The sequence below is a fragment of the Girardinichthys multiradiatus genome, chromosome 24 (genome assembly GCF_021462225.1).
Source record: "Girardinichthys multiradiatus isolate DD_20200921_A chromosome 24, DD_fGirMul_XY1, whole genome shotgun sequence".
Classification (NCBI taxonomy): domain Eukaryota; kingdom Metazoa; phylum Chordata; class Actinopteri; order Cyprinodontiformes; family Goodeidae; genus Girardinichthys; species Girardinichthys multiradiatus.
In genome coordinates, this window is record NC_061816.1 from 2,900,730 (window position 1) to 2,926,987 (window position 26,258).

Genomic DNA, 26,258 nt, shown 5'->3' on the forward strand with positions numbered 1-26,258 from the left:
GGGCGCTATTTCTTATACGAGCTGCGATATGTCACTTTTTTCTTTTGAAATCTTTATGATTAAACCATAATAATAATAAACAACGTACCTGCGGTAGCTCACGTTTTTAAAGAAAATCTTTAGTTTGCTTGTATTCCTCATTTTTTAACGCAAGATTATTATTTAATCGTCCAAAAATAGTTAAGGAATTATATATTTACAACTTTTGTAGTTTGCTGGTTCGGAGCGTCCTTAAGATTGTTAGAAGGGAAAGATCAGGTCAAATATGAGCATAATTTTCTTGCCTAGGTTTCTGGCTACTCTCCTCACCTGTATTTACATCACAAGTTTTATGCTCCAGGCAGACACACACCTACAGTTTGAATTAAAAAGAGACTTCACAAACTTCATTGTTTTAATGTTATTCTCTATCTGCTGAACCTGCTGGGCCATTTGGAGGTACAATAAATGTACAGCAAACAGTTGATATTGTCCCTGGAAGGATTTTGTACTGTTCTAAAATAAATACATGACCTGCTTTAGGTTTCAGTAGCTTTATGTTGGGACAAATATAAGACATTGAAATGTGTGTTTCTTCTACCTAGATTTGTTATTTCATTTCATTTATTTTTACTCTTTAGTTTTTTTTCTTTAGAATACCAGAATGTGCACATAACTTTATATTTATACATCATTTTGTACAAATTAAATCAGATGTTATGATCAAACAGTTATTAGTATACTGAAGTAATGCTACTCATATTTTAGTACAGGTTTGAGTTAATCTTTTCCTCAGGTAACAATGTAGGTTGGTTTCAGAAGGCGAACCAAGTCAGGTCAAGTCAAGTTTATTTATAAAGCGCTTTTCAGCAACAAGGCATCAAGTCGCTATACATAAGGAAAAACATTACAATGATACAGAAATTCAAACAACAGAGGTAATAAAAAAAAAATAATTCAATTCAGTTTTCAATTCAATTCAGTTTTATTTATATAGCACCAATTCACAACACATGTTGTCTCAAGGCACTTCACAAAGTTAGGTACATACATTCCAATTAATCCTAACCATTGAACAGTGCAGTCAGATTCAGTTATTTATTCAAATTGGATAAAAAGTTTTTCTATCTAAGGAAACCCAGCAGATTGCATCCAGTCAGTGACTTGCAGCATTCACTCCTCCTGGATGAGCATGTAGAGACAGTGGACAGTGACTGGCGTTGACTTGACTTGAGAACTTTCTATGGGAAGGAAAAGTAAATGTTAATGGATGTAGCTCCTTTAGTCGTTTCACCTAGAAAGAAAGAACCGAAAAACTCTGAGCCAGTTTTCAAGGTTAGAGTCTGAAAGAGAGCACATATAATTAGTAACAGTAAAAGCTGAGTCAATTGCTATATCTTGGAAATATTAAGGGTTAAACACTGAATGACAGGGCCATGTGGAGCATCTGTAGAAGGTGAGCATTAGGTTGTTGCCAGCAGAAACTTGGACAATGCCCCCCCTCCAGAAAGGTGTCACAGGTAGACACAGAGTCAAGCCAGGTGTAGCTTCTAGGAAGAGAAAAGAGAGAGAACATAAAGTTAAAAACTGAAATAACAGCAAATAATGCAAAATTGGAGAGTAGTGTGAGAATGTAGCAGAGAGAGGGAAAGTGGTCGTTATGTCCTCCAGCAGCCTAAGCCTATAGCAGCATAACTACACAGATAGTTTCAGTTCAGATTATTTAGTTAAATGGCGCTTATTTACAACAATGTCGTCTCAAGGAACCCCACAAAGGGTCCCACTGATGGTCATTGTTATACCAAAAACCACAAGGATTGGGATACCTCTCTCTGTCAGACTGACTATAACCATTGGAAAAGAGAAGGGGTCACACAGGTAGCAGAAATGGAGGGTGTGTTTGCACCTCAACCATAACTGAGCCGGTTTAGGCTAAACCTGACTCCCCCTTACTCCAACCAACAGGGAGGGAGGAAGATGGAGGTAAAAATAAGGAAGGTAGCTCAGCTGAGCTATATGTGAGGAAGAAAATTTTAAAATCTATTCTGGATTTAACAGGAAGCCAAAGAAGGGAAGCTAAAGTAGGAGAAATATGATCTCTCTGTTTAATTTTCATCAGAACTCTTGCTGCAGCATTTTGAATCAGCTGAAGGCCTTTAACTGCATTTTGTGGACATCCTGATAGTAAAGAATTACAATAGACCAGCCTTGAAGTAACAAATGCATGGACTAGTTTATCAGCGTCACTCCTGGACAGGATATTTCTAATTTTGGCAATGTTCCGGAGGTAAAAGAAGGAAATCCTAGAAACTGTCATGATATGACATCTTGGGACTTTGTTTGTGTTTTTGTGTTAACTGTGTTTAGGTTCATGTTTTCCTTTATTGTTTATTAGTTCCACCTGTCCCCTCTGCCTCCCTGCCAGCTTGTCACACCTGTTCTTAGTTTCTGTGATTACCTGCCTTTGTTTTCTCCCTGTATATTAGTTGGTCTGTGTTCTTTGTTCCCCGCTGGTTTCTCCATCACTATTCCTGGTCACTACCCTTGTTGATGTTCAGTTTTGCTACGTTGGAGAACTGAGTACTCATGTAGGTTTTTGGCTCTGAACTCGGTTATGTACCTGCAGTGATTTTTGTGACGCTTTTGACGGTTTTGGAATAAAACCTCAAGATTAACTCATCATGCGGCTGCCAAGCTCTTTTCTGCACTTTGGTCCGATTCAAACACTTAACGTGATAGAAGAAACCAGCCAGTACCAGGACCAAGCAGATAAGTCTGAAGAGCTGAAGAAGTGGGAGACACAGCAGGAGGAGGAATTGAGGAGGATGTATGGAGAAGAGGTGGAAATTGTACCTTCACCCATGCTGCTTCAGGAAATGGAGGAAGCTAGAGGACGCCAACCGACGCCGGTATCTCCAGCCTTCATACCGGGTCGGATCCGCTCCAGTTTGCCTCCAACAGTCTCAGCCACCCCCGCCTCTTCACGCCGCCGTCGCCCTCGCCGCAAGCGCTCCACTCCAGCTGCAGCAGCCCCGGCCAAGCTCACCCTGCTCACAGCTGCTTCGCCGGAGCCATCCACGTCAGCAGTGGCTCTTGTGGAGCCATCATCGCCAGCAGTGGCTCTTGCGGAGCCATCATCGCCAGCAGTGGCTCTTGCGGAGCCATCATCGCCAGCAGTGGCTCCTGCGGAGCCATCATCGCCAGCAGTGGCTCCTGCGGAGCCATCATCGCCAGCAGCGGCTCCTGCGGAGCCATCATCGCCAGCAGCGGCTCCTGCGGAGCCATCATCGCCAGCAGCGGCTCCTGCGGAGCCATCATCGCCAGCAGCGGCTCCTGCGGAGCCATCCTCATCTGCAGTGGCACCTGCTGCGGCCGAATTCCCCGCTGGTTTCGGCTCCCGCCCTGGACGATGTCGTCGCCGCGGAACAGTCGCCATTGGGGAGGTTCGGATGGGCGCCTTCAACCCTTCTACGGAGGGTCCATCCGCCATGGCTTCCACGCAGTTGCTTTCCCCGGAGTTGGTGGGTGGTCACCCAGCGCCCTCTGCAGGTCACCAGTCGCCGGTGCAGCCTCCAGCCCTGAATTGGGTTCAAGCCATGCTGAAAAAGATGAAAAAGGATTGCATGGAGAGACGTTGCTGTCATTTTGTACGTCATCTTATGGATCATCCAGAGGATCTGAATCTAGTGCACTCTGTGCTACAGGCCGAATTCATTGCCGAGGGATGGCTCGACGCTCCAGCTCCTGTCTCCGCTGGAGGTCCCTTCGACCCTCTTCTTGTGGCCGTTAGAGCAGCACAGAGCTCCGAGGATTATGACTCACAGCCGTCCGCTGCCAAGCCTCTGGGCTCACAGCCGTCCGCTGCCAAGCCTCTGGGCTCACAGCCGGCTGCCGCCGGATCTACAGAGCCTCAGCCGGCCGCCGCCGGGTCTACAGTGCCTCTACTTCCTCGTCGTCTGATCCGGGAGGAGCCTGTGGGCGGGCTACCTCCACAACCGGGTCCGGAACACCTTTTGTTTTTTCTTTGGGGTGTGCTCCTGGTTTTACAGCCTGACATACACACACAGCCTGACGCACCAGAGCCTGACATACACACACAGCCTGACGCACCAGAGCCTGACATACACACACAGCCTGACGCACCAGAGCCTGACATACACACACAGCCTGACGCACCAGAGCCTGACATACACACACAGCCTGACGCACCAGAGACTGACTCGTTGCCTGACACACCAAAGCTGGACACCTGGTCCAGGCCTCTGCGGGTCCTGCCTAGGCCCAAGTCTTTGCCGCGATTCTGGCTTCGCCGCAGACCTCCGAGGCACCTGCTTCCACGTCGCAGACCGCCTGACTACTCGCTTCGTGGGTTTGCCTGGTATCTCCGCCGCAGGCCTCCTAGACGCCTGCATCTCTGTCGCCGCAGGCCTCCTAGACGCCTGCATCTCTGTCGCCGCAGACCTCCGGATTGTCGGCCTGAACTCTGTGCCTGCTGGGGACAACCTCCTGGTCGCCCGCCTGAACTCTGTGCCTGCTGGGGACGACCTCCTGGTCGCCCGCCTGAACTCTGTGCCTTGCTGGGGACGACCTCCTGGTCGCCCGCCTGAACTCTATGCATCTCGTCAAAGTTGCTCTTTTTCAATAGAGTTTTGATAATTGCTGTTTTCAGGGCCTGGGGGAAAACACCTGACAAAAGGGACGTGTTTATTATTTGAGTTAAATCAGATGTTGTTACAGGCAAAGCTTTCTTAAGGAAAGCTGTGGGTAAAACATCGAGACAGCAGGAAGAAGAGCTTAGTTGCTGCACGATTTCTTCTATGTTTTTGTAGTTTATTTGGTGAAATTGGGAAATTTTGTCAAAATAAGTTCTAGTTGGAGACAACATTGGTACTGGAGTTGATGTGCATGTGCTGACTTCCTCTCTGATCTTTTGGGTTTTTTCAGTGAAGTAGTTAGCAAATTCATTGCAGGCCCTGGTAGAGTGGAGTTCAGATGCTACAGTTACAGGAGGGTTTGTTAACCTGTCGACCATGGCAAATAATGCATGAGCATATAGTCAACCAGTCTTTCTTCACCTGCATTCAGCTTTTCGACACTCCTTATTTTCACTTCTTACTGGTGGAGCACTTCTCCACAGAGACATTTTCTTCCCAGAAACGACTTTCACCTTAATTGGAGCAATTGAAGCAATGATGTCTGAGATTTTAGAATGAAAGTTGTCTACCAGCTCATCTACAGTGTTACAGGGCAAAGTGGAGGTAGAAGAGTAAATCTGGTTAAAGGTTTCAGCAGCACCGTCCTTAAAGATCTGTTTTCTTATCATGTCTCTTTGGCAAACTGAGTCATTGGAGATGATGCTTTTAAAAATAACAGAAAAGTGGTCAGATAGAGCAACATCAGTTACAGACACCTTGGAAATGTTTAGACCCTTAGTGATGATCAAGTCCAAAATATGTCCCTGTTTGTGTGTTTGCTGTTTAACATGTTGAGTCAAACCAACATTTCTAAGAGTGTCACATAGATCTATTGCACTTCTGTCTTCAGTATTGTCCATGTGAATGTTGAAGTCTCCCACAATAATTAAACAGTCATAATCAACACATATCACAGATAAAAGCTCATTAAATCATTGATAAAGTTTGTTTTGGACTTAGGAGGCCTGTAAATATTCAAGACCATGGTTCGGACCGGACTCTTTACCTGGAGAGCCAAATATTTAAGAGAGTCAGATTTGCCCAGAAATACTTTTTTACGCTCTAATAAATCTTTAAACAAAGTGGCCCCCCCACCTTTTCTTTGCTGTCTGCTCTCACAAAGAAAATTGTAGTTCGGAGCCGTCGACTCTATCAGAATGGGAGCTTCATTAAATTCATGTAACCATGTTTCTGTTGAAAACAGAACATTAAGATCGTGGTCAGTAATGAAGTCATTGATTAAAAATGATTTTCCTGACAGAGATCTAATGTTCAATAAAGCCAGTTTATATGACTTAGTTGCTGATATTAACTCTGTGTCTGGTTGTACCTGACAGTTTATGGCTTTCGTTGATTGCTTATTACTGTCTCTTATCCTTTTGGCTTTGTTCTTTCTGTCACGTATAAGCACAGGGATTTTACAACTATCTCCTATTAGGGGCACAAGTTTTTCCTGGGCATGCTCATTTCTGATAGTTACCACTGGGGCCCAGACTGTATCACAGAGAAGTGATTTGAAGGTCCTGATTAGGAGGAGATAGATTAGGAGGTGTTGGGGCTCTGCGGCATTTGGAAGATGTTGGTTCAGTAGCAGGGCCTCGGCCACGGGGGGTTTTTAATCGAAAAGATGTGAGAGCCATTTGGGTCCCAGTCTTAAGAGCTCCTTTCATGTTATCAGAATCCAGTGAAGCAAAAAGCGGGCTCAGTGGGGAGATGGGAGAGTTCTGTGCGGTCTAGGTCGGGGTCTGGGGTGAGTGGGGTTTAACGGGGGGGTCGGTCTGGGTTTTTGGGGAGGGGGGTATAACGGGGGGGTCCACTTCTCCTGTGGATTTCGGCTGGGAGACCTTTTGTGGCGGCTTCAGAGTCCAACAGCAATCAAAGTATCAATAAGACATTGCATGCAAATATAACTCAGAACACATTGGACTATAAGTGGTGATTCTAAATCGGCCTAAAATCCTACTCTATCCTGCCCAAGCTATTTCTAATAGAAATAAAACAAAACAGGATTACTTGTGGTCTTCTTTGGAGAGGGGGGAGGGGGTAGTTACGCGTCCGTAACAAGCTCAAAGGAAAACGGTCGGTCTTTGTTCTTTGGCCTCCTTTGGCAAAGGGGAAAAATATGACGGACCGTCAGCAGTCGACTGGAACAAAACAAGGATGAAAATTTCATATCCTTGAAACCTCCGTGGGTTTTTGGTCACGTGTTAAATTACAAGTCTTCCTATCCCTGTAAGCTTAATTTGTTGAGTCTCGTGAGTTTCTTGTCAGTGTGGAGAATTAATGAAAACCCACGTGTGAGTTTCTTCTCCAGAAGGATGCGTGCCTCCATTGCTTGGTAACCGGTCTCGGTTTCCAGCTGGAAAAAGGGCACAGGGGGAGAGGCCCCATATTCCTTATATTGTCCACTGTGACATCAGAGCTGCGACGCCCCTTCCTATCAGCTGCAATTCCTACTGGGAGTTGTGGTAGCAGACCACACTGGGGTGTATAGTAGCAAACAAATGGTCCAACATTCTCTCCTAGGTTCAAAGGGTGAGATAAATCACAGTCTTTGAAGCTACTGGGACCATTCTGTCCTCAGCTGAAAAAAATCAGTGATCCATGGTGAAGCAAAACAAACAGCAAAAACTGTCTCTGTGTTCCTGTTGGCAGGAATGGAGGTTCACAATTCAGTTCGTTCTTCAAAAGCCTATGATTTGGCAGGATAAAGATTAGCCCGGGCAGGACTAAACTCTGACTAACTCATAGCTGTCTATGTCATTCAATGAGAAAATACAAAAACAATACATTCACATCATCATTACATTCTTTTGGTCATCAGCTTTGGTAACACTGAGACAAAGTGAAACAACAATAAAAAGGAAACCCAAAAAAACAAAAACAAGATCACCAAATACTGGGGTCATAGCTTAGTCATCCAATTCCAGTCAGGCACAAGAATCAGCCTGTGTCATTGGCATAGGTGGCGCTATGAACCATGGGAAAATAAATGTGAGGGAGTCAATCCTGGTTTTTTAACCGACTATACAGTGTGTTATCTTAAAAAAAACCAACGTTTAAAACAGGTTTAGGCTTAAACACATTAGCTCTTTCAAATGATGATGGGGTTTAATATAAACTGTCTCTAAACTATCTAGATGTGAAAAGAGAGAGAAAAACTATTGAACTGCACTACTTAGGCAATAAGCCAGGTGTGTTTGTGGAGGTTGCAAGGTGTCTGCCACGGTGGACTCAGGATTTTCTCTACTATGTTCAGCAGAACTACACTGTCAAAACCAACCTATAAAATTTACCCAAAAAAGTGAAGGTAACAATTTGCACTCAGTTTGTTTGAGTAAATTTACTCAAATATTTTTAGTAAAGAATATCTCATTTCAACAGCTATGAAACACTATTAGGTAAAGTCTACTTATCATTTCTGAAAAGATTTCAGTGCTAATAACCTTAACATTTTGAGTCCTTTGCTTTCTCTTTAATGTGTTTACTTCTATTTCTGGATAGGCTAATTTTCATGATTTCAGCTTGGCACGATAATTGTGAATCTTGTACTCGATCTGTTGCTGCCAGCCATAAAGCCCGGCAAAGGACCCAGGCTCCTTGAGGCATGGAAACTTCTCAACAAGGGCTTCTACCACAGAGCATATTTGTTGACTTGAAGGGTAGGCCGTGTAAGAGAATATGACTTTGGAAAGGTCATGCATGATTGCAGATTTAACACTTGGATCTCGGAAGTGTATCCCATGGGTCTCGTAAGACTTGTTTCCCTCTGCAAGGACCAGTTCAACATCAAGAGAAAATTTGGGGATTTTGAATGGCACTGGCCTTGGAGCAGAGCGGCATGAATCTGGGAGAATGATGGTGTCTTGAGAGCTGGATGATGCAAAGACATCTGGGGGGTTGGCGTCAACTTCACAGTTACTTGAAGGGAAAGTATCTGCTGAACTCTGTGCGGATAATCTGGAGTCATTTAATGGATGTACCTCAAGTGTGACCATTGGCTCTTTTTTTTTTTTACCAATTTCAAAGTGGCCTTGTCATACAGCTCAGCAGTTGAGGTGACACTGAAAAACTGGTTTCCAAAATCTTTGTCTTCATATAACAGTCCAAACTCTCCTTGCAAGTGGAATGTTTCAATGGCAATGGAAAGAAGATCTTCCACTCTAGTAGGAATTCCTGATGGAAACATCAACTTTCGGATGTCATGTTCCTCTATGATGACACGAAACTGGACTGCCATTACTCTTTGGATTATTATATCCTCAACTATATGGCAACAGGCAGAAAAGAGAGAAAAAGACAAATAGCTATTAAAAGTTGATACAGATACTTGCACAGGTTTAAATTATTTTCTTCCACTGATGAAATCAACAAATGCTCCTGAAGTCTGATCTCATAAATAAATTAAATCATTTTAATTCATTTCATGAAAAAACTGCATAAATAAGCCTCTTTACTGGTCATAGTGAATTGAGGAAGACAAGAGAAGGCAAAGGCAGGAGACAAGAGAGCGGAGTTAAAGGGTTGTCTAAACATTTTGAATGTAATGATTATATACCACTTCACAACTCTAATTTGTTTTGAAGATGTTGTCTGGTCAAATATGATTTTACTCTTGTAACTACTTTATATCTAAATCAAAATTGTCCTTTACAACCACAAAATAACAGAATTTGTGAAATTAATGGCATGATTCTCTTACACTTTCCATTTTTAAAAAAATACACTGTTCCAACACCAAATGATCTCAACTGAAATTGAATTTGGTGGACATTTGATATAATCCATAGAACATGGGCTGCATGACAGCATACCTGTGTCAGAAAAATCTATGAGGCCACAGGAAACACTCAAGTGAAATATCAACAGAATAGCTAATAATTATATGTAAAATAGTTGAAATACACAAAATGTAGACTTAAATTTTCAAATGAATGGTTGAAATTTTCAAAAATGGTTTTAATTTTTGACTTGATAATTTTAGAAATGTTGTTATGAGAAAATCAGCCCACTGATATAGCCAACACAGGAACGTGCTAAGGAGGCCATGCCATTATTATCACATGACTGATAAGTCACAAAAGCAGAAATACTGAACAGAAATATACCTCTGATGTGGAAGTGAAGTGTTTAAGGGACACCATTCGACCACCTGCCATATGATATGCACCTAATGGGTATGCATGTCTCATTTCTAAAGGATGAACAATTTTTAAATCTCCTGTTGGTTCAACTTTGAAGCTCCTCGGGTGCTCGTGGTAACACCCAAATAGCATTTTCACCACAAATACAGGGCTTTGATGCACAACAATTATTTGCAGTATTTCTCCAAAATCAGGTAATCCTCCTGACCCAAAGGCCAGCAACATTCCAACATTATATTCTGTGCCTAAAATAGTGATCTTGTTTGTCATGTTCACAGCCACTACCCCAGGAAACTTTCTTCCAAATGGCTCCTTGATGTTGTCTTTTACAATGTCAAGTGACACTTGAGTCATTTTAGACACTGACAGTGTTGGCCTTTGACTATTGGCATCATTGATGCGATATGCAACCATTGACTGATGATTTCTTGCCATTGTCATGAGAATGTTTCTGAAACACCCAGTTTGCCTCACGCTCCTTTAAAAAAACGATGTTTGGCTTCAAACGCATTGTCCAGAGAGCAACCAGTGGTCCAAAAACAGTTGTAAGCCATGGATAATGCTTCAGGAAGTGGTGTTTTGGTGTCAGTTTTTTCTCTGGAAACGCAGTTAAATAACTGTGGCAGTGTTCGCTGATCTTACTTTCCATGTATCCTAGTGTCTCATCTGTGTAGACAGGGGCCATGACAAGCTCAACATCTTTCAGTGTCATCAAAACCTCCCATGCTGGTTCATCTTCTGGAACTCTGTCACCAATCATAAAGGGTAGCATTCTCAGTAGGCACCAGTTTTCATGTGCATTGCCTCCTACACTCTGACGTGATGCAAAATTCAGGGGAATAGCTTGTGGACTGTTTGTTTTGTCGTTCCACTTGTAAGGAAAATGACGTATGGAATGATTGAGCTCCTGAAGAGAGAAGTATTTCTTCTTTATGAAGACATTCAGACAGAGTGCAATTTCTAAAGGTACAATACCTTCAAGCAAATCATCCAAAGCATCAGGGGGATAACCTGTTGTGGCATGAAAGTAACTCAGTGTGTCAGAGATGGGGCACTGTCTTTTTACTCCACAATGGTGACCTTCATTGGGTCAGACAATGCTGCTTCAACATGAATGTCATGGCTTGACTTAGTTCGCAGAGGAAACAGTCCTTCTCCTAGTTCATGCTCCTGGACCTGTGACCGTTCTCCAATGAAAAAACGACAAAAATGTGAGGCAGAAAAGTTTTCAACAAAACCACCAACAGAGTGAGCGCCAAGGTTGTCAGCAACTACAGCAACTACAGTACCCTTGACAACTTTTCCGAGACTTGGCACAAAAATGCTGTTATCTTCAAAGGTTTTCAAATCTGTAAGAAGTGGATCTAACACTATAGAGTATCCATATTGGCTGACATCATTTGCCTTACAAAGAATGGCCAGGTAAATGGATGTTAGAGTAGATCAAAAAGTTGCAGGAATGTCTGCAAAGACCCAATACACACCTGTGACTTTATGCTTCTTGTGGGATGTTCCCAGAGGGTTGCATATTTCAAAGTCATCAATGTAAATAAAGAGTGGTAGTTTAAGTTCATCTCCACAAAAATAGCTGTTTTCTCTTAGCAAAGATCCATCATGTAATAATTTATATCCAATAGCAGGATCATGTAGCCTTTTGTTCTGTAACAGTGTGTCTTGAATTTCATGACTGTTCACAAGTTGAGACAATAATGAGAGAATTGGTACATATTGGAATGTCTGTTTCTCACCACTATCAAGAATGTATTCAACTGGTTCAGTTAATGAGAGATGTTCCTTTATAAACTGCTCTCGCCTGTACTGAGTACTTAGAGGCCCATCTACCCCTAAAGCAGTATAGAAAGGGTTTAGCTGGCAGAGATCTTTTACCAGTTCTGATATCACAAAATCATCAAAACTACAGCTGTGCTCCTTTAAAGTGTTGAGAACAATTTATTTAATACCTGGGCCAGATGCAGATGCTGTAAGAAAATGAAGTTCATCTACGAATTCATCTATGCACGTATTGGACACATTGAAAATGTATTCCAATTTAAGGAGGAGCAATCCCAGCTTCTTGATAATAGTTTTGTTTAAAACCTGATCTGTTTCAAGGACAGACTCACAGTAGTTTTCACTTTCAACAGTTACATTCTTCACCCATTTGGCGTTGGTATTCATGTAAAACGGATGCTTTAAAATCTTCCAATGAATGTGGATTATGTTTCCTGCTCTTATGACTGTGGAATGTTGTGTATATATTTGTCTTGTAATCACAACCTTGAAAAACACAGAGCACAGTTTTAAACTTTTTAAGATGTCCACCAAGGTGCTCAAAATACTGTCGTTCGGTGTTAAAACAGCATCAATCAAACACTAGGCATGTGAAGGAAAGAAGTTGGCCTGGCCTGGCTGTCTGCAGGTGATGCCTTGATAAATGTGTCTGTAATGAACACCACATCCTAAATGTGCAAGGGCAATCAGAGTAGAGGTGGGGTATGGAATGGGTTTGACCAAAATGCCCATGTTGTAATCTGTAGTGTTTTAATAGATCCAATTGTTTTGAGGTTGTAAACTTGCATATTTTGCACTGCCAATTCATTTCTTTCTTCAGATCCGGCACTTTTAGGTTTTATTATTTCTTTCTTTAAGCCCTGTATAGCACACACTACCCAAAAGTGCAGAGAGGCCTTTCAAAGGTCTGGAAGTCCCAGCAGAAACAACTACGCATGGAGTGAGGAATGACTTCAGGTTTAATGAAGAGGACCTAACAGGTGAAAAGAGGACAGAAAGGGTAAACATGGAAAGAAAAAATTAGCAAAACAAAAATATATATATACATATATATGTATATATATATAAATATATATATATATATATATATATATATATATAGTCAACTCAGAGGCAAGAACGATACAGTCAATTTACTTGCAAGGGTAGCTCTGCAGTACAGACTACGAAGTATTATCACCCTTGTCTCTTTATTTATACATGCTGGTTCACACACAGTTCAACAAACATTCAGGGTGTGTGTGTGTGTGTGTGTGCGTGTGTGTGTGTGTTCCTGTCTTGGCATCACAGTGAGAACCATTTTCCCGATTTCACCATCAAATTGAGGACCGTTTGTACCAAAGTGAGGACATTTTGCTGGTCCTCACGACCTATTTTGCTAACGGTTAGGTCTAGGACTAAGGTGTGAATTGAGTTTAGGTTAAGGTTAGGGTTAGGCATGAACTGGTAATGGTTAGGTTTAGGTTGAGTTTAGTGTCAGGGTTAGGGCATAGAAAGGGTTGAAAATGACTGAAAATCAATGGAAATCAATGGGAGTTAACAAATGGTCCTCACTACATACAGGTCCTTCTCAAAATATTAGCATATTGTGATAAAGTTCATTATTTTCTATAATGTAATGATGAAAATTTAACATTCATATATTTTAGATTCATTACACACTAACTGAAATATTCCAGGTCTTTTATTGTCTTAATACTGATGATTTTGGCATACAGCTCATGAAAACCCAACATTCCTATCTCACAAAATTAGCATATTTCATCCGACCAATAAAAGAAAAGTGTTTTTAATACAAACAACGTCAACCTTCAAATAATCATGTACAGTTATGCACTCAATACTTGGTCGGGAATCCTTTTGCAGAAATGACTGCTTCAATGCGGCGTGGCATGGAGGCAATCAGCCTGTGGCACTGCTGAGGTCTTATGGAGGCCCAGGATGCTTCGATAGCGGCCTTTAGCTCATCCAGAGTGTTGGGTCTTGAGTCTCTCAACGTTCTCTTCACAATATCCCACAGATTCTCTATGGGGTTCAGGTCAGGAGAGTTGGCAGGCCAATTGAGCACAGTGATACCATGGTCAGTAAACCATTTACCAGTGGTTTTGGCACTGTGAGCAGGTGCCAGGTCGTGCTGAAAAACGAAATCTTCATCTCCATAAAGCTTTTCAGCAGATGGAAGCATGAAGTGCTCCAAAATCTCCTGATTGCTAGCTGCATTGACCCTGCCCTTGATAAAACACAGTGGACCAACACCAGCAGCTGACACGGCACCCCAGACCATCACTGACTGTGGGTACTTGACACTGGACTTCTGGCATTTCCTTCTCCCCAGTCTTCCTCCAGACTCTGGCACCTTGATTTCCGAATGACATGCAGAATTTTCTTTCATCCGAAAAAAGTACTTTGGACCACTGAGCAACAGTCCAGTGCTGCTTCTCTGTAGTCCAGGTCTGGGGAATGCGGCACCTGTAGCCCATTTCCTGCACACGCCTGTGCACGGTGGCTCTGGATGTTTCTACTCCAGACTCAGTCCACTGCTTCCGCAGGTCCCCCAAGGTCTGGAATCGGCCCTTCTCCACAATCTTCGTCAGGGTCCGGTCACCTCTTCTCGTTGTGCAGCGTTTTCTGCCACACTTTTTCCTTCCCACAGACTTCCCACTGAGGTGCCTTGATACAGCACTCTGGGAACAGCCTATTCGTTCAGAAATTTCTTTCTGTGTCTTACCCTCTTGCTTGAGGGTGTCAATAGTGGCCTACTGGACAGCAGTCAGGTCGGCAGTCTTACCCATGATTGGGGTTTTGAGTGATGAACCAGGCTGGGAGTTTTAAAGGCCTCAGGAATCTTTTGCAGGTGTTTAGAGTTAACTCGTTGATTCAGATGATTAGGTTCATAGCTCGTTTAGAGACCCTTTTAATAATATGCTAATTTTGTGAGATAGGAATTTTGGGTTTTCATGAGCTGTATGCCAAAATCATCTGTATTAAGACAATAAAAGACCTGAAATATTTCAGTTAGTGTGCAATGAATCTAAAATATATGAATGTTAAATTTTCATCATGACATTATGGAAAATAATTAACTTTATCACAATATGCTAATATTTTTAGAAGGACCTGTATAGCAAAACAAGAGTGTGTGTGTGTGTGTGTGTGTGTGTGTGTGTGTGTGTGAAAAAGGTTAGGGTTCATGTGTCTTGATCTTAAGCAGAGAGAGAGAGAGAGAGAGGACTCGTACCAATCCCTAGATGTTACTGATAAAGGCATAACTCACTCTTCTGACCTATCTCCCTTTCTGTGGCATGTAAGGAGGCAAAATCACTTAGAGCAGACATGAGTGATAAACAATACAAAAGTTTTCAAATCCTAACAGTCCCCCCTGTTTTATCACGAATAAGTCATTATTAAATACATATAAAAGAAAACTAAATGTAATAAAAGTAAAAGAATTAAAACAAGCCTTGTTCATACCATCATTGCACTTTTTCTCCTTTCACTTAAACAGCAACTTCTTTCGATTTTCTGCTATAAGGTCACTTTATGAAGTACAATTTTGAATACACTCAGGCATTGAAGATATATTCATTTACAACATGTCATCATAGAAGTAGTGGTCTTTATTTTGTAGCTCGGTAAAATATACCTTTTCTGTGTCAGCATAGTCATCTGCTTTGGGTTCAGCGTGGTGTCAACATTTACACACAGTATTTAAAGAGTATGTGGGTGTTACCTCAACTAAAAAGAGTTTGTGCTTTATGATCCTAAACCCTCCTCAGGTCAGGGGTAACAGACCATCTGCTGGTTCCTGAGACATCACCCAAAAAGAATGGGTTTTAGCCATTAAACGTCTGATACTGGTTTTACAGCTTCCTCCTCTAATACAGATGTTCTGAAGAAAGAGAGGTAACCTAAAGGTCATACACTTTGGAACACCTTAGAGCACTTAATACAAGAATTTACATTACAACTCCTTTCTTCTGGTACTGAAAACAAATTATAACAACGGCGGAAATGAACACATTTCAAATTTGTAATAATACCATAAAGTTAGATAAAAGCATCCAAGATTTCCTCCTCAGAGTCAGTTTCACTGGGAGAAAAGAATTTGGCTGACCCTTGCTGTCCAGGCAAAGGAGCCTAGTAGCCACCAAATGTTAAGAAATTAAGGAGAATAACCATCATGGCGCATGTTTGACTGTCTCTCTGTTGCAGACGTTGCCAGTCCATCATCCAGAGAAAGGTTACGTGCAATGTGTAGAGGTCTTCCCTGTATGTTTCCTATGTGTCTCTCACTGTGGTGTGTGTGCAGTGAGGCAAATGACCTTATGATTTCTAACTTTCAGGCAATGCGATGGCCTTAAGTAGATTCTAAAATAACGTTGCACTGCCCAAGGGATTGTTGTGCCCTTGTAAGAACAGTGTTCTTCAACCACCTCTTCAATCACTCACCAGTGATCAGCTTACAGTTCTTTGTCTTGTGGTAGTCCGCTGTCCTCACACCTTTCAGGCCGTGGATGATCCAGTTGGAAGATGACTTGTGTCCTGGAAGCCAGATGAAGCTGGAGGAGCTGGAGCTTTCCTGCAGCTTTCCTGGGTGTCTAGTAGAATCTGATATGGGCCATTCCAGCGCCTGGACGTCCAGTGTTTCCTCCTAAATTCTCTGAGCAGAATCTAGTTGCCAGGAATAAATGACTGGAGGGTGGAAGTGGCTGTACCTGGTAATGCAGCCTTCACCGTCTGTGAAACTTGAGAAAACACAGTGGACAGGTTTTGACAGTAAAACAACATCCTATCTTCACGGAAAAATATTATCTTGACAATATCCCCATGTTACTTTATTCTGACATTCCCCCCTTCTGGCGCAGGGTCCAACCTATGCGACAATCCAGCAAAAGGTTTAAACAAGAATGTTCTAGTAACCGAGATCACATTACATAGAACCAAAGAAATGAATTTTGACATAACTATGTGTCTCTATGAATTTAACGAAAGCAACATAAATAAAATCCAAATGTTTTTAACTGTAACTCAGTTCCATTAACAACAAAACACAAACTTCAGTCGTTGTACAGTTCATCAATATTTCACTTAGAAATTAGTCACATATCATCCTAATTTGTCTTGTATGAAGATAAGTATTAGATTAATGGAAATCTAATGTAATTTTTATGCATACACTCTACAAATTTAATCCAATAAATAATTCCTGTCAAGTATGAAATCATAACTGATTCTTTTTCAAAAATGTATTCCTTACTTTTGGCATATCTTGAACTGTCAGCTAGCTTAATGGCACCAGGGAAAACTTTCAATCTAATAAATCACCAATGATCCTGTATGTAAAACTAATTCTTCAAATTAGTTTAAACTATTTCATTAACCTTTTAATAATAAAACACATAAATCTAAATATCATGCTACATACTTAATTATTATACAAAAAACATGTTTTTTAAGGTAACAATCACTACAAGCATTTTGATTCTATTGTCTCTTAAACAGTGTTAAAACTCAGGAAGGGAGGTGCTGAGTGTTACCATGGAAGTGAAGGCATGAACCAACCTGGTAGGTGGGCAGCGTCAGGCAGAACTAACCTTTGATGGGCAGCCTATGGGCGGACCCACAGTTTCTTCATTCCAACCCATCTTAGTGAACCTTAAATTGCAAAACTGTTAACATGCACCTACCTCAGAAACAAGCTGCTTCTTAACTCTCCTGAAAACTCAAAGTTTTAATCCATGTGGGATTTAGAAACATTATTCTAAAAATGGATTATTTTGTCATGCAACATATAAACAAACATTCATTCCAACAAAACAAAGACAAAACATCAAAGACAGACAAATGGCCAAATTTGAAGCTTCAAGAATTCAAAGACATTTTTAACAATCTCTTTTCAGAATGTTTTCTCAGCCATATCTTTTAATGCTGTAACTGATCAATTTTGTTATGACAATCTTCAGGATCTGTTTTAAGATGAGTGTACATAATCCAAAGAGATCTCAAACTATTTAGAAGCACAGCAACAGTTTTCTCTAACATGAATCCAAATTCACTGATGCTGAAACCTTTTGCCAATTCTTTGTACTGTAACGCTGTAATAATAATAACTACAATCCTGAGAGTTATTTATTGGAGAGGAGAGTCCGGCTGATAGTCGAATGTCGGCTGAGTGGGTGTCTCTTCTGAGTCTGGTGCCCCCGTGACCCGGTCCCGGATAAGCGGAAGACGACGAGTACAAGTACAAACAAAATAGGCTGTTCAGTTATGTATGATTGCTAAAGTCAATTAGCGGTAATACAAACAATCTAAGCTGTTCAGTTATGAATGATGTATTTAAAAAAATGGGTGCGCTGGTTTGACTATTCAAACTGTGGCTTACCCTATGCTTTACTGGGAATCACGCAGCAAACAAACAAACAAAAAATGTATATATTCTTTTTGAGAATTTCTTTTTCTTTTTTAAGAAATAAGCAAACTAAAATATTCAAGCACTCTTTCTAGCTTCAAATGAATGTTAGTGGTACCAATATAGATCACTTACCTTCTAACTGGGTCTACAAAGTTAGACAACTAAGTTAGTTTTATGAGGCAGACCAAGCATGCTTCACACAATAAAACCCAGCAAAAATGCTTAAATTTTAAAGCAGAAGTGGTAATGAATTATCAATAACTTGAACTTTCAGTTCAAGGTATGCCCTTTGATCATAGGTGATGGAATTATCTGCCTGTGTTAATGAACTAAATGATTAAATCAAAGTAGGAAATTTCCTTGGATGGAACTGTTTTTCTCAATAGTGACCACCAGATGGCACCGGATGCAGGTCTGCAATTGGGAAAATCCAGCTGCAATTTTACTTAATGGCCACTAGATGTAAGTGTTTTTCTCTACCTGACTGAGAGAGTTGGTCACAGTTGTAGTTACACCCAACGGACAGCAGAGGCAGATAGTAAGCCTCCAACTGTGACAGGAATTTGGTTGCTGTGGTAACAGCTGATTGCACCTAACACACTTAGAGGCAGATTTGATGCCTCCTGCCCTTACAGGAATTTAATTGCTATGCTTATCACAGCTGGTTTTGCTGCAGCTGCTGTTTCAAGCATAGCAGGGCTGGCCAGCTAGAAATTAACTTTAAGTCTCACACTACAAGCTACACCAAACGTCCACCTTGCATCCACAAAAGCACCCCTGAAAGATTATTATTACTTCTCTGCAGTAGAATTGAGCAAACTTCTAGTCAAGATATCCTATGGCTTTAAGCACCTTTGCAAAACTCAAAAAGTTTCGCAAGTTCCAAGGATATCCTAATTGTTCACTCTGTGCAACAGGGATGTCTATCATTTTAAGGCCCACCCAGGGACGCCAAATATGTAAGAATTATGATTATTGATTAATTGATATTTACCAAGAATTATAATTTAAAATCATAATCTGAAAAATATTAATGTCCTCTGGTCTTGTAATTATGGCTCAAAGCCCTTGATAATTACAATTAGTAAATTCTCAGTACTCGTCGTACCCGCCTCCAGGGGGAGCCCAAGGCGTTCCCAGACCAGCCGAGACACATAGTCTCTCCAGCTAAAGAGCCAGAAAAGTAAGAAAAGGTTTATTATTCAGCTTCAGATTTAAGACACAGTCACAGAGCGCTGTACAACACAGGTAAAATTAAATTAAGGATCCCTATAAACCAAATAAAAAGATTCATAATACAATCACGACATAAAACCCTGATAAACCAGACGGGTTTTCAACTGGTCTCTAAAAACATCCTCAGTCAGTAAAACAAAGACTCAAACTATCACCAAGCTTTGGATCCACTGGCTGGTTGTTCCTCAACAAACTCTGCACACATATGGAATAAATTCACAACAACGTCTCTTCAAAATGTAAGAATTTATCAACAAAAACCATTAAACTCCATGTTAAAATATTTCACTTAACAAAATACTAGACTAGAACCATTCAACTAAAACTACCAAGCAAAATGAAGGAATACAGAAACTAATGAAACTATATACAAATAAAAGATAAAAGGGGACCAATACAATTGATGCAATGATGTCACAGTTCAGTGTTGATATGTAAGCTTAAGAACCAAGATTTATTTTGAGGAATCTGGAAATGAGTTCAAATTATTTTTGAAAGTAATTAAGGACAACAATTGGTATATGTTAAAACAACCAGTCACAACACAAATCAGAAGGTAAGTAGTGCCAGGTTCACACGGCAGGATTTTATGCCGATTTTCATCCCGATCTTCTGACATGCCCGATAATGGTGCTATCTATCAAGATAATCTTGTGAGATAATCCTGCCGTGTGTGGTGGGTTAAGAGTGATCTAGTCTGCTCGGAAGGACATCAGGACTGCTCCGAATCAAATCAGAGACATTCAACATGTTGGATCGTCTTTTCCAGATTTCCTACTCTGTGGGGTATTCCTTGAGGACATACGAGCATGCAGCCTGTTGAATGTGACGTGTAGCCAATCAGAAAGCGAGGTGAGAGAAACACGGAAAGGAATTACTCTGAACTCAGGTTTGATCTCAAGAAGGTTTGTGAAATTTCCAGTCTGAAATCTGAATGTTTGTTAGTGAAATCTGTTCGTGTGTGGTGTGTTGTGCTTGCTGTGAAAACCGAACCCGCTATACCTCCATTTTTTTATCGTCATGTATGGGGTCTCAGGTTTTGAAAATCAGCTGACAATTTGAAAATCCTGCCGTGTGAACCAGGAAATAAACATCATTATAATATATAGTTTTTAGAACGATTTCCCAAATTAGAAATCAATAACCTTTTTGAACAACTGATTTTCAATGTTATGTAAGTTTGTCAGCACATGATTGAACTAAGTTATTAACTCTTAAAATGGTGGCGCAAAGCTTTATTTAAAGATGCCAGGGGGCGCACGGCTATTGGATGAACAGAAAAATGTGGTGGTACCACCTCCGGGTAACCGAATCCTTACAAAAGCAAATACATTATTCAACAGTCGTATAAGTTTAACCCATAGGTTAATATTTGTATTAGTAGTATTTATTGTTGTATACAAGCTCCGACGGCGCATTATCTAACAAGTAAGGAGTGAATGAAACAAGCTCTGTTGTAAACAAAGCTGGCTACTGTGTAGTAGGTGTAGAGGTATTAGCATGTTAGCTGCTAACAGAGATAGCCTTTAGCAGGTTTTAAGCAAAATTCGAACAAGTGTTTAGCAGGTTAGTTCAAGGAGATTAAAGAAAAACACATAAAATGGAGCAAAATCCCATTACACCAGTGTTTGAAGCATATCATTCAAATAAAGTTAAAAACTAAACACCATAAAATTAACAATATTTAGGTTTTATCCTAAACTAATTTTCTTTGCCCAGACACCACCTCTTATGTGTACCATTCTGATAAGCAGAAGCGAAGATGGGTCTAAGTCCACCTTTCATCCCCAGCTGGGGCACAACAATGTGAGAGAGATGAGCAGCCAGAGGAGACAATATATCAAACAATAATATATACAATCTAAATTGGATCCATAACAAACAGATTTCTAGAATGAAACTCCTCACTATAATGATTTAACAAAAGTATAGAATAGTATGACACAAGATATCAACTTATTACATGACAAGTTTTTTTATTCTTTAGGATTTTTTACCTCGTTTTCTGGTTGATAATATTCTTGTGGACTTTGATGCAATGTATCACCATAACAAAGAAGAACAACTCAAAAGCTCAAATATGATCTCTAGCAAAAAAAAAAAAAAGATCAACAAGCTTGAAGCACAACAAGGACCCAACCCAGAGCATTGTGGAATCATTGTTAGATCCAAGATGGCGCTATACATGGCCATCTCTGTACTTTGTTTTTTTTTTCTCCTGTATTTGTATTGCACTATGCAGTTGTACTACAGGTACTTCCAACCAGACAGCAACTCCTAAGAATAAGTCAGTCTTTTTTCCAGTTTCCACCCATCCAGAGATTTTTTGAGATCCTGGTTGGAATCGCAGCGGCTCTCTGTGGGAAGTACGGGAGAAGCAGACTGGGAAAATGTGCAGGCATGCTTGTCAGGCTCTGACAGGACTGCAAGCTCTGCTCTCGTATATCTACCTCGCAAATATCCGCTCCCTGGCAAACTAAATGAGCGAGATGCTCTTCCTTAGCATAAGAAACCCGTAATTTCCACAGATCTGCCGCCCTTAGCTGGCTGACCTAATAACAGACGTGGAGGAACAAAAATCAAGACTTCCTTATCATAGTTCCCTGGGACTGTGACAGAACAAATCTCATGTATGAACTTCCTAAATACAGAGACCCCAACCAGAGAGGTTAACAATCTGGATCATTGCTACAGTTTTAAAAAATGCCTGTGCTGCAACCTGAGCAGCTTCAAGACTATAAACACCATCTGCTTCAGCTCATACAAACCAACAGAAATGATGAACACGTCAGCCTGTGGTGAGAACTATAAGGAAGTGGACAGAGTAATCAAATCAGAAGATACAGGCCTGCTTTGAAAACACAGATTGGAGTGTTTTTTAAGCTGCAGCCACTGACCTCAAAAAAACTCATTAACACAATGACATCATAAACCAGTTTTGGTGAGGACATTTGTGTGTCCATCAAGACATTTTGCACATACAACAGCAACCACAGCTGAGAAAGCTGGGTCAGACCAAATGAAGAAGCCCACACCAGAGGGGACTGGCCCCTCGCCCTTCTATAAGCTGGCCAAAAACAATACCGACTAAGGAGACCAGAGTAGATAAGAGAAGCTATGAACGGACAAAGCTATCCATAACTTCAGGCTGGATGTTTATTGCTGCTATTTGGTAAATGGCCTGCACTTGTATAGCACTTGGGGTCCGAGGACCCCAAAGCACTTTACACTACAATCAGTCATCCACCTATTCATACACACATTCACACACTGACAGTGGTGAGCTAAATTGTAGCCATAGCTGCCCCGGGGCAGACTGACAGAAGCGAGTCTGCCAGACAATCGGCACCACTGAGCCCTCTGACCACCATCAACAGGAAAGGAGGGTGAAGGAAGTGTCTTGCCCAAGGACACAAAGACTGAGACTGACAGAACTCTCCAGTTAAAGGACAAACTACTACCATGTCAGCCACACTTGTACCCGATATATGATAAGGGGCATAAATTATGCTTAAATCTTGTGCACAATCATAACCAGTAAAGAGCTTATGTTTTCTGTAAATTCTAGTTTGCTGGTTTAGACTAGAGGCTGACACGGGAGTGGATTTTCTCTCCTGTCCCATCCCGCTCCCACAGAAAAATGTCTTGTCCCATCCCAATCCCAGGCCAGCATCACAAAACAATTCCTGTCCCATCCCACTCGTGGTAAATTGACTCCCACTCCCATCCCGCTCCCATTTAGAATGACTTCCACTCCTGTGCCTCTCCCATTTTTGTTTTCTTCATTTAGTCTTTTGGCAATTTTCTTTGAAGGACCAGTTAGGTCCCTGTTTTTAGCTGTGGTAAAGGCCAGTTAAAGTAAAAAGAATAATAATAAAGAAATAATCAAATATCAAACAAGGAAACACACCATGACTATCTTAGCTGAATAAACAAAATGTACATAGTTGTATTTTACTCATTTATTAAGTGATTGTTTCCTCTGAACGGTGACATTATTTTTATGTTTCAAATTGCTGAAACAAAAGAAAAATGCACTTAGCAAGAGAACTGTACTTGGTGAACAAAAGGGCAAAAAGGCATTACCTTCACAATTTAGAAACTGTACCTCAATGGTTCACAGGCCTGGTCCTCAGGGACCCTTTAGTTGTGATGCATGTGGAAAAAGATTTGCCCACAAGTCACGATTAAACGCACACATGAGAATCCACACAGGAGACAAACCTTTTGGTTGTGATGCATGTGGAAAAAGGTTTTACCAGAAATCAAATTTAGATATGCACATGCGAACCCACACAGGAGAAAAACCCTTCAACTGTCATATGTGTGAAAAAAGATTTAAACAGAAGTTCGCTTTAGACATACACATGTGAATCCACACAGGAGACAAACCCTTTGCTTGTAATGCATGTGAAAAAAAGATATGGTGATAAGTCAACATTAAATAAACACATGCGAATCCACACAGGAGATGAACCCTTCAACTGTCATGCGTGTGGAAGAAGATTTAAACAGAAGTCAGCTTTAGACATACACATGCGAATCCAGAAACTGTTAAAGTTGCACCTCTACATGGAGTTTGTATTAAGACTAAAAAAGTCACAAATTGCAGGTGTGGCAATTTCAATTTTCCCAATTGTTCGGACTGACTGACCTTCATTTCTTAAAGTAATGATGGCCATTCATTTTTCTTTACTTAGCTGCTATTTTCTTGCCATAATACAAATTCTAACAGTATATTCAGTAGGACTATCAGCTGTGTACTGTATCCACCTCCTGCACAACAAGACTGATGGTCCCAACCCCATTTATAAGGCTTGAAATCCCACTTATTAAACCTGACAGGGCACACCTGTGAAGTGAAAACCATTTCAGGTGACTACCTCTTGAAGCTCATCAGCAGAATGCCAAGAGTGTGCGGAGCAGTAATCAAAGCAAAAGGTGGCTACTTTGAAGAACCTAGAATATAAGACATATTTTCAGTTGTTTCACTCTTTTTTGTTCAGTATATAATTCCACATGTGTTAATTCATAGTTTTGATGCCTTCAGTGTGAAGCTACAATATTCATAGTCATAAAAATACAGAAAACTCTTTGAATGAGAAGATGTGTCCAAACCTTTGGTCTGTACTGCATGAATGGACTAGCATGTCACTAACGGCGCATCAACACCTCAATGTTTGATTGGATAAATGTAACAGGAAGTAACAAAAGAAATAAAGCGCAACGTATGATTGGGCGAAAACAGGAATTGATTTATTAAATTGACGTCTGTCACCTGAGATCATTTTGTACTTATTATCTTTGATAACACCCTTTTTTACATCGAATCTGTTTGAATAAAAATAAAATAAGAATATAAACACAAAGGTCTCTCTACAGACTTGTTCTATTTTTTTCCTAATTTCAGAAGTTTGTTCCCTGGCATCAGACTTTCATTTATTTGTTTAGTTTCACAAGGTTGATATTTTAATAATCAACGGATGATTTTTCAGAGACCTTGTGAGGGCTAAAAGTACATATTGGGACAAAATGATTGATATCCTGCTATTATTTTCTAAAAGAATATCCGATTTGGCTATGAAATAATGTGAAACTCACAAAAGTAGTTTGAAACAAACGATAATGAAGACATAAAAATATATCATAAAAAAATATATATTTGTAATGAAAGTAGCTTGGGACAAAGGATAATAATCATTACTTCATATTTTCTTGTTTGACCTTTGAAGCAGTCACCTCTGAGGAGTCAGCTAAAACTGATGATCAGCCAAAACATGAGAGTAAACTGAGTTTTAGCTTTTTGTTCTGGATCATTATCTTATGGAGGACTTATGACCTTTGACTGAGACCAGGCAGCACATTTCGCTTTATATGTCTTCACAGATTCAAGCCAAGCTGAGCCATATGCAGCCTACAAAGCTAGAACAGAAGTGAATTTTCTCATTTTCAACAACATGTTGGTTATTTCTTGGAAAGTTTAATTTGAACAAAGAGCTGGTGTAACTTGCCAGAAGATCTAGTGTTGTCTCGTTTGTCCATATGACGATGGCTCAGCTCAGGAACTGTACCATCAGCATGAATATGAATGAAAAAGCCTCCCCACCTGTCTGCGATCTAATGGATGTGATCTAACAGGATGTAAATCAGTGTACATCTCTAGATTAGTGTGTAGTTGTCAAATTTTTTAAACTATATAAAACTGCTTTTTTTTAAAAAAGCTGTGTGAAGATCTATATAAATTAAATCATGCTGTTTTGTTTTCCTTGGTTGCTCCCATAAATATTTTTTTTGCAGTCCTATTATTCTTTCAGTAACATCAAACAATTTACTGGAGAAGAAAGCATTTCTATCAACCTCTTGTAAATTTTGATAACTGCATAATCTATGTAAAAGATTAATGTGAATGTCTGTTTTGTTCATTAATAAAAATGTTTTTTACACACATGCTCTTACTTAATAATGTACTTTGCTCTATTTCAGGGTAGAGGCAGATTATCTTTTAAATATATTTTCTAACAGTGATACTGACCATGCAGAACTGCCTCTTAATGTGCCGAAAATAAACATAGTGTTAAAGCTCTTTGCTCTACACTGAAAAACTGTAATACATTATTACACAGCTGAATTGACTCACTGACAACCCACATCAAAGGCAAAAAGGTTAGCTAAAATGCTAACTTTAGCATGTGGGGTGTCACTAGCATGTTGGCTAATATTAACGTAGTCCATCTATAATGCTAACAACAGCCTTTAAGATTAATCACTGTTGTCTAGGTGTTGGAACAGCAGTACAAGCTGTTTAAAGGGGTGGTGACATCACTGTATATACCCTTTCATGTAGTTGATGTTACTGCATATGTCAAAAGTTACATCACCTTCTTGTGAAGGGTTGTTTTTGCTGGCTAGATTTCCCTTCTCAGTAAAATGCTTGGCTACAGTAATTAGGGATGGGTACTAAATTCGGCACTTTTATAGATACCGACCGAATTCTGTCGGTAC

At 40.5% G+C, this 26,258-nt stretch overlaps 1 protein-coding gene across 2 annotated transcripts in view; it reads left to right on the forward strand.

The window, feature by feature from the left end:
- The window catches only part of LOC124861420 (zinc finger protein 260-like), a 680,754-nt gene that overhangs the window by 183,940 nt on the left and 470,556 nt on the right, over positions 1–26,258 (forward strand). The window lies entirely within an intron of this gene.